Here is a 10,079-nt window from a genome sequence, read left to right on the forward strand (position 1 = left end):
ACAAATACTCCTTGTCTTGCAAGCTCTACTAGGAGTACTTCTGCAAATATTGAGGCTGAATCATTAGCTTTAAATCAACCCTATGCTAATCTTGTTGATCATCTTCAATTTGTGGGCATGAGCACTCGTCTTGATATTCTGTTTGCAGCAAATCTATTAGACAATACTTGTCCTCTCCATCTACAAGACATTGGTCTCAAGCTAAACGTGTTTTGAAGTACTTGAAGGGCACTGGAGATTTCGGACTTGTATATCGCCGCCATCAAGAAGACATATCTTCAATAACTTCTCTTAATCTTTTGGGTTATTCAGATGCTGATTGGGCAAGCTCTAACTTGTCCATGCGATCCACCAGTGGTAATTGCTTCTTTATCAATGGCTGTTTGGTATCTTGGGCTAGCAAGAAACAATGCTGTATTGCAGTTTCTACTACAAAGTCTGAATATGTAGCTGCATCTTTAGCAGCTTGTGAATTGGTTTGGTTTCGACAATTGCTTGCTGATATTGGTCATTCTCCTTCCTCAAGCACTCCTCTTAGATGTGACAACCAAAGTGCTATTTGTCTAGCCAAGGACTACGTGCAACATAGCAAGTCCAAGCATATTGCAGTTCATTATCACTATGCTCGACATGAAGTAAGGAAAGGAGAAATAATGGTAGAACATTTTCCAACTGATCAAATGATTGCAAACATTCTCACCAAAGGACTCCATTAAGCTCGGTTTACACTTTTGTGATCAGAACTTGGAGTTGCGGCGGCCTCTCTTTTTGGAGATTAGCACATCTCATGTCATGTCAATTTTGTCTAGACTTGTACATAGCCTATAGACTTTAGGACACTTCACACATTACTTCACATCATGCACATTTATTCTTTGTACTTTGTATATAGAAGCACATTGCACATGGACTTTAAGGTGGCATTGTACATTTATATGTAGGAGCTCGGGTTTTTCCCTTGTGCTCCCAAGGGTTTTTTTACTCGCCCGCAACTAGAGACCTTTATTTGAGTGGGGGTGTTGGAGCTATATATAGCTAGCCCTAACTCACTCTAGGTCTTGCTTATATATTTGTAACTTGTGACTTGTGACTAATATATATCATTCTTATGGAGCGTATGTGGTGTCTCTTGTCTCATCTCTCTCCCTCAACATTTTCTACTTTTAAGAATCTCATTTTAAAGACGATCCGAGAAGAACACATCCTTGGAGGTACATCAAAGTCTTATAATAATTAGTATGTTCAGAATGCAATCACTTCTTTAAAAGTTCTAGAGGAAAAGGAAATAAAGGACACGGCTCTGACTCATATGAAAGAGCTAATCAAACCTCATATCAAAACCAATATTAAATTTCTTGAAAATTACCGAGGATCACAAGTAAGCTTTTTAGAATTCAAGAGGCAAGGTGAGCTTCAAATATTCAACAAGTAAGAGTAGATTTTTAGATTTTTAGGACAGCTCTTTGCCACGACTATGGAGCAATGAAGAGGACTTGAGGATGACCTCTATTGTGCCTCAAGGAAAAGGACAGAGTAAAGTAATTGACAGAACATTGATTGATGATCTCAATTTCACTTGCATCCTTAATAGTGATGTGATGAGAAGATGGGTTACAAGATATGAGGATGCAAAGACAAAAAGGCAAGCAGAAAGAGCTCTCTTTTCGGAGGCAACATGGCTCTCGTAAGGCGTACCCTAAGCATCTAGCAACACTTCCGAATGATATCCATGTTGATTGATTGCATGAGGAAATGGAGAGAGCAGAGAGCGACGAGGGGCTGCATATCACGACGGAAGAATGGGAGTATGCACGAGGATGCATGTTAAAGGTACAGAGAACTAATGTTTTGCATTAGTTGTAAGTGATTTGCTTTTAATATTTATTCACATTGCTTACACAAATATTACTTCTATTTTGGTCCAGTGCACTATGTTCAATGCTATATGGTATGAAGGCAAGCATTTTCGAACACAAAGAATTGATGAAAAGAGGAATACACAAGATTGCAGTGTAATTAGTAGCTTTGAGGGAGCTAATGGAAAATGGATGATTATTGTGGCACAATCCAAGACATATTTAGGCTTGACTTTCGTCGCTTCTTTGTGTATGTTTTGGATGTCAAATGGCAAATGAACGTGGTGGAAAAAGGGCCTAATGCAACGATAAAATACCATGCAAGTGGCTATGTAACTATTGACTCTACAAAGTTTTGGCAAACAAAGAAAGATAGGCTCGTATTGCCACAACAATGTGAGTAGGTATGCATTTTTTTACTAATGTGTTTCATGTACATATATATCTAAGCTCGCGTACCCCCTTGACTTTTGATATGCTAATTAATTACTGCAGTATGTGTATTTGAGTAGGTTATCTATCTGCCAATGGTGGTGCATGACATTAAATGGTGGTACGTCATCCCTATTGCACCACGTTCCAAAGTCATGTATAATACATTCACTGATATGGAGCATATGGAGGATGTAACAAGCCGCAATGAAGATGATGTCGAACATGCCAATGAAGATGTTGTGATCGATGATCAAGAAATAAGAGATGATCATGATAATGAGGATGAGCGTGCCATTTCTCATGATTATGAGAATGACCCTACCATTGAGGATGATGGTGATGTTGATGAGGATGATCAGGACATCGATACCATTATCAATGGACAGAATATCTATAGTGGAATAAATTTAATCGTAGCCTTATAAATTGATCAAATGGATATTGATGTTGATCGTTTGGCAAGGATGGATCTTATTGAAGATGAGATCGAACCCTAACCAATCCGTCATTGTATCGTTCTAAATTGATGACATTTTTATTGTATGTGTTGTCTTTTAATTATCATCTCATGATTTATTTTTGAATATATTTCATTGTTGTAAATGCATGTAGTGGGATTGTGTAATGATATATATTGTAATGTACTATGAGATGGTTTAAAGAAAATAGTTTTTAATTTTGTAAAGGAATTCAGTTTTTCTTAATAAAGCGTGTATTGATGCGTGTATTAATGCGTGTATTGATGCGTGTATTATTGCATGTATATACACGTGCTTATACACGCGCTGATAGATGCCAATATACACGTGAATTTAAATGCTAAAATACATGCGCCCGATACTATTCAAATACATGCGCGACCATACACGCGCCCGTAATTTATTGCATGTATGAAACGCGTGTATGGCAGCATTGTCTTGTAGTGTAAGCTTCTACCTTTTTTGTTAGGCTTTATTTTTATTTTCTCAACAAAAAGGTTCTAAGTGTGTTTATTATCCAGTAGGGACTTGCAATATCTCTTTATCCATTGGTAAGTTTCTATTTTCTTGTTCTTTTTATGTCTTATTATCTTATTCTTGATGAGAAGTCGAGGTAGAAGAAACATAAAATCTTCTATTCTTCTTCCTCTCTGAATGTAAAGAAAAAGAAGAAAGAAGAGAAAAAAGAGAAAGAGGAGTGTAAATTGATTGGGCATGTTATTACAAATACTATAAGATGTAGCATGGCAAGGAATAGCATTCAAAGCAAGAGAGTGCCCACTACCGTGTGCTCAAGATTTTAGGACCTATCAACCTCGATAATATGACTTTAGTGAAGGAAAATGGATTCTATATTGATGCTCCTGACACGGCATGCTCTCTCTCTCTCTCTCTCTCTGTCGTGATAATATTAATCTTTCTTTACAAAATTCATAGCATCTCCATGAGATAAATACTAAAAACAAGAAATTTTATAATTATGAAATTCAATATGTCTCTTATATGATAAGAGGGCACACATATAGAGACTTAGTAGAAATGGCAAGAAGAAGACATGTTATCATGGGCCGGAAAGAACGTAGAAATGCCAAGAAGATGAACCACACACACTACTAATCATCATCTTGCAATAGACCCAACCAACTCTACGAGTGCCCACATGCCATAGCCTTTCTAGGTGTATCTTTATTCAAGGAAAACTAGAATGAATGAAGGTGCCTGGGCCTAAATCTTCCTAGGGTAAAATCCTCTCATATTTTCATTTCCAACCGAGTAGTTTAAGCAAGGGGGGAGGCTCTTAAGGAGAAGAGCCTCGCAAGTCACACCCGGGCCAAAGCTGACGAGCACCCCCCAATCGAATCCCTCGCCAGAAGTGGCGAGCTTCTTTTCCAAAGAGTTGCGCCGCATTTGCTCCATGATGAAGAAAACACAAGCGCTGGACATGTTGCCGTATTCAGCGAGCACTTGTCTAGTGGTTGCAAGTTTCTCGGGTTTGAGCTTGAGTGTCTGCTCCATTTGGTTGAGAATGGCGGGGCCACCTGGGTGCGTGATCCAGAAGATGTCATTGGGACTAGGGGCATGGCCATCATCATCATGGACATTATCCAGGGCATCTTGCAAGACGGCAGGCAGGTTCTGAGAGACAAGCTGTGGAACGGTTTTGTGGAGGTGGAATGTGAGGCCGATTTGCTTCCAGTGGCCTTGGATGGCACCATCACTGTCGGGCAAGATGTAGGAGCCGGTCCAGTGAACCTGAAACCAGGGCTTCTCCACGTGAGCGATGGGGTCGGAGCCGACGATGAGGGCGGAGGCACCGTCTCGCTGAACAAAGCCTGACCCACAAGGCTGTCGATATGGGTCTCATTAGGCCCACGAAAGGTCACCACGGTGATCTCACTGCAGACCACTAGCACGCGTGTGCCCTTGTTGTTCTCGGCCAGCTCCGTGGCCATGCGGAGGGCCGTGCCTCCACCAAAGCAGCCCTGCGAGTACAGCATCAGCCTCTTGATATTGTGGCGCAAACCCAGACGCTTGGTGAGAGCCCAGTCCGCCGCCCCGGGCAAGTCCATGCCGCCCGTTGAGCAGAAGGCAAGGTGGGTGATGCAGGACTTGGGGCGGCCCCACTCCTCCAACGCCTTGAGGGCAGCTTCCCCACCAAGCCTGGGTATCTCCTCCACCATGTGCTCTTGCCTCGCATCCAAGGACTCGCCCCAGAAGTCGCACATGCTCGGGTTGGCCCGCAGAATCTCCTCGTTTAGGTACATGTGCCTCTTCTGGATGCCTGATCTGTCACTTGCAGTAGTACGTACGTACAGAGAGAGCAACGTTAGCTTGGAGTTGCGTCTCATCTGCATATTATTATACAGTATTATTGCAATTATATATTAGTATATATGAGGGGGCTTACAAATGCGTTGGAACTTTTGCTTGAGGTCGGTCATGTGGTTGCTGTTGGTGACGTTGAAGTAGAAGTCCGGGTACTCGTGCTGCTTGAAGAGGTGCGGAGGGGTGACGCTGCCCATGGTGAGCACGCTGGCAGGGCCATCGGCTTGGGCTTTGGCTAATTTGGCTTTGCATGCGGCGCCATTGGTGGTGGAGATCGGGATGGCGGCCGGCGAGCTAGCTAGCGCAGGAGACGAGACGAGCAGAGCAGGCAAGAGGCTACTATAATTTGGGACAGTACTGCGCTCGCTGTGTGTAGATCAGCCCAAGGGGGTGGCTTAATTATGATATGGCTGGCTGTGCTGTATTAGAGGGGCGCAGCGCTGCTTGCTTTTATAATGCGCTAGCAGCAGGCTTCCCAATTACTAGTCTTGCCTACTACTAGTCAGTACTACTAGTGTCTCCGTTTTCCTGAGAGGACGCCTCCGATTCCATCACACAACTAGTGCTGCTGTCAATATTATATAAATATATTATAGATGTTGCTCGAATATTCATCAAGGAAGTCCTCAAACTTCATGGTCTCCCAAAAAGGATAGTAATAAGTGATCGGGATTCTGACTTCACTTCAAAGTTCTGGCAGTCCTTATTTCAAGCTCTGGGAACTCAACTTTGCTTTAGCACAGCTTATCATCCTGGCCAGACTGAGAGAGTTAATCAAGTAATTGAAGACATTCTCAGAGCATATTGTGGAAGGGAACCAAGAAGGTAGATTCAATACCTTCCTCTGGTAGAATTCGCCTACAATGCATCTTATCATCAAAGCATAGGAATGTCACCGTTTAAAGCACTCTATGGGCAAGAATGCTTGTCTCCTCTAAATTTCTCTGATCCGACCATAAGAGTTGAGGCATCCAGGAAAATGCTCGGCGAAGAGATGGAGAAACAAACCAAGGCAATCCAAAAGGATATTAAAGCTGCCCAAGATCGACAAAAGCATTATGCTGACACCAAGAGGTCTTAAAGGATCTTCAAGGAAGGAGACAGAGTTCTTCTACGAGTGCGACCCAAACAAAGTTCTCTATCACTTGGGAAATATAAGAAACTCAGCCCTAGGTATTGTGGTCCCTATACAATTATCAAGTGTCTAGGTAAAAGTGCCTATAAACTCCAGCTCCCAGCCCATATCAAAGTCTACAATGTATTTCATGTAAGTTTATAAAAACCATATGTACACAGTCTCGATCATATTCTTGATGATGAACAAGTTGTAATCCCTACTCAAGGAGCCCTTGAATTACAACCCAATAGCATCATAGATTCTAGGAAAAGGCAACTCCGAAAATAGAACTCTTGTAGAACATCTAGTACAGTGGAAAGATTACCCTGAAGAAGATGCAACGTGGGAAGATGAAGCTACACTCTTAAGGGATTATCCCCAATTCATGAGGAGATGAGGACATCTCGATTTCTTTAAGGGGGAAAGGATATAACATACCCATCTTCACTAATAAAGACATGTTCATGTAATAGATATATTAATGAGTTTTTATGGTATAAAAATCAATGATTTTATTATTTGAGTCATTTCTACTTAGAATATTCAAATTTTGAGTCCAAATTTGGAATCTGCGTGCGATTTTACCCTAATATAGGATTTTATAGCATCCAAAGAGCGGACACCGGATCAAGCTTACACGCAAATTTCAGTCATTTTAGTTAAAAAGCGACGACCTTTAAACCTTAATAAATGCACGACTGGGCGTCTGATTGACGAACGGTCTGAACCCCAACGACCAGGAGAGCCTCCCGACAAAAAAAATTTCGCCCCCCGGGGCGGTCCGGCATGCAAATCGAGGCGGGCGCCCAAATTTGGGTACCTCGTCCCAAAAATTTGGGCCGTACACACTTACTAGGGTGCCTATAAGATGGCCGCCCAAGAGCCAAAGGATGGCCGTCCACTGTATGGTCCACACGTACCCCTACGTGGACACCCATGCTACCCCAGACCAGATAAGGTACATGTGTACCACTCCTTTTCCACACAACTGACACCGTACCTTTTCCCTAGACCCATGCAGGCCACTGATCCATAGTCTTTGATGGTACACCGTCCTTTCGTCCTTGCTTTGCGCAGTGCCCGTACCCTCACCCCTTAGCTATATAAACCCCCAGGGTGCTCCACAGACGGCACGCATTTCTGTGTTGCGTATGCCCTGTTGTATCGTCGTCCGTACCGCCGTCTATCCCTGTGTAGCGTACTTGCTTCTGCAGTACAGCCGCCCCTTGCATCTCACACCCCCCTCATTTGCCTCTTTTCAGATAAGCTAATTTTCCTCCATCCCCCTCTTGCTAGGAGGCAGTGTCCTTAACTCTTCTCCCCCCTGTGTGAATAGACTTAAGAGCCCTCTGAGCCCTCCTCCACGTTTTTGGTCTTAAGGACATCTCACAATCCCCCCCATTTGCGTAGACTTTAATAAGGGATTTTTGCCTTTAGATAGAGTTTATATGCTATAGTCTTTTGCTTATACGGTGAGCAAACAATCTCAGAATTGAGATCCGAGTGAAGCGTTTCGACTGCAGCAGCGAGCCCTACAAGTCGACGTCCAAGATGGGCCCATCCCGGAAACGTCAGAATATTTCTTCGAGAGGAGCACGCAACAACGAAATTAGGGAAGATGCTCCCAATGCGGCTCCAACCCTCCCTCTTCAAGCTCCTCAAGGAAATGGTGGCCAGGTTAGATTGGTTATATTTTAAAGAAAAGTTTTTGTTATATATATTGCTAATAAATGTGTATCTTTTTCTTTTTGAAATGACATAAAATTGTATGAAGTTACGAATTATGTGATGGTGTATTTAATAAATTGCATTGAAATTCTTATCTTTAAAGAGTGCAAGTTTTCCTGGCTTCAACGCTAACTCCGTTCTGTGCTTGTGTAGCTGGGCGACGTCGTTAGCAAAGCCCAGGAATGGCCCAAGGTATCCCTCGTACCATGGAAAGAATAAGGTTCGCCGATTGAGGCGAGAGGTTATGATGCTGCCTAGTTCTGAGGGCCTAGGCTAGTGTGGTAAATAAGCCCACCCTAGTATGCAGACATCCCTCTGAAGGGCGCAAGGATCAAGCGATGGAGCCTGAGAGGGCGACAGGCCGGCTTGAGTCCTCGCCAGCGAGACGACGACCGACGATGAGGTGTATGGTCCCGTAGGGTTTTGCCCAGCATGTAGTGGCTGGAAGGTCGAACTCTAGATCATCAACAGAATAAAGGAAAAGAATAAGAGAGCCGGATTGGCTTGTATGGAATTGATTCATGTATCAACTTTTTATATATATATCTTGTCTTTGGCATGATTGTATTGTGTAAAAAGGCTGTTCTAACAAACCTTGTGAAAAGGGACATAATTAAGGAACATGTTTATTTATGTCAAACAGTGTGGTAGGATTAATTAGAAAACAAATTGACGCATGAGTAGGGTACAAAGTGGAAGGATGGAATGCCCCGACGACACCATCCTCTACGGACGGGTGGACCCGATTAGTCGGGTAACTTTCCAACAGATTAAGTGAAAGCCCTATGCTAGATAATTAGGTTCTTAGGTAACTCTATTCTAGAAGACTAGGTCAGCGGCTGTGCCTTGCATGGATGAGGAAAAAAGCGTTGCCTCTAGAAATCAAGTCTAGTGGTTGCCCAATTTACCCTATTGGGTGATTTGACTTTTAGAAGATCACGCTTCCCCTGTGGGATAGGACTAGGTCTTACCTATCCTTGAATCTCTACATGGTCAAGGTGTCGATAAATAGGAAATTTTCTCCAAGTTAAGACTTAGTGGACTATCTTAAGCATTTCTTCTATTTTAGAAGGGGGAACCTTACATTATCTAGGTTGAGAGATCCTAAAACCTTGTGCACACGATGCTGGGCACTCTGTTGATTTGAATGGTATTCCTTCCCAGTCTATATCTTATATTATTTATAATAACATGCCTACTTAATTTACTCTCCACTTCCTCTACTTTCTTTGTTTTTATTTTCATATGGAGAGGAAAAAGAATAAAAAGATTTCATGTTTCTTCTACTTTGACTTCTCATCAAACATAAGGTAATATGACAAGGAGGGAAGAACATAAGAAGAATAAGAAAAGAGAAACTTATGTTCTTGAATATCTTCGCGAATGCATCCCCCTCAACTCAACATAGTTAGAAAAATGGTCATCATCAAATTGCATGAGCCAATCCATCAGAATATCTTCAAAGGTGGTAGCAAATTGATCTCTTTTGAGCTCCTTTAAGAGTTCTCTTATTGGCTTATAGACCTTCCATGCCTGCTCAAATGTATTGATGTGGATGTCAGGGTCATTTGACTTTTCACCCTTAAACATCAGGAAGTGATTATTTGTTCAAGTTTTTAGCTATTTTAAACCACACTTTGACCTTTGTGTTTTGTCAAGTCAACACTTCTCTGAGTTTTTAGTGCCACTCATATCCTATTTTATCTAGTTTTCTCAACATTGTATTGAATTGCTTCTTCTCATAAAAACACTCCTAGTTTTGAGTTGTTGATGCCATTATTCTGTGTGCAAGTTGATGATGCCATTGAGACTCTGATTCTAATTCTGAAGTTTCATTGGAGCTGCTCATGTACTTGTTCTTCCTTTTCAGAGGTGGTCTCATACTTCTTCTTCATCTCCTTTTCCTCCTTCTCAGAGTCACTATGTGACTAAGATTGTGTCTTTGGTTCTTCTTGCCTTTCGTTCCTTTTATCAACAAACATGATGGTGTTCTTAATAAAATCTTCCAAGATCTTTGTAGGATTATATTGTTCCATTTTCTTACTGTCCTTGTCCCTCAGGCCATTGGTAGCAATCATCTAAGGTTTTGCACCATTGGTGGGTTTTCCACTTTCTGGGCCTTTTCCTTGATTCGGTGTG

The 10,079-nt window shown here is 42.1% G+C and overlaps 1 pseudogene; it reads right to left on the reverse strand.

Annotated features, from left to right (window-relative positions):
- Window positions 1-3,994: 3,994 nt before the first annotated feature.
- On the reverse strand, window positions 3,995-5,292 carry LOC147640225 (chalcone synthase pseudogene; annotated as a pseudogene).
- Between the last annotated feature and the right edge of the window lie 4,787 nt (window positions 5,293-10,079).

This window comes from Cibotium barometz, chromosome 3 (genome assembly GCF_041138505.1).
Source record: "Cibotium barometz isolate CiBa-2024 chromosome 3, ASM4113850v1, whole genome shotgun sequence".
Classification (NCBI taxonomy): Eukaryota; Viridiplantae; Streptophyta; class Polypodiopsida; order Cyatheales; family Cibotiaceae; genus Cibotium; species Cibotium barometz.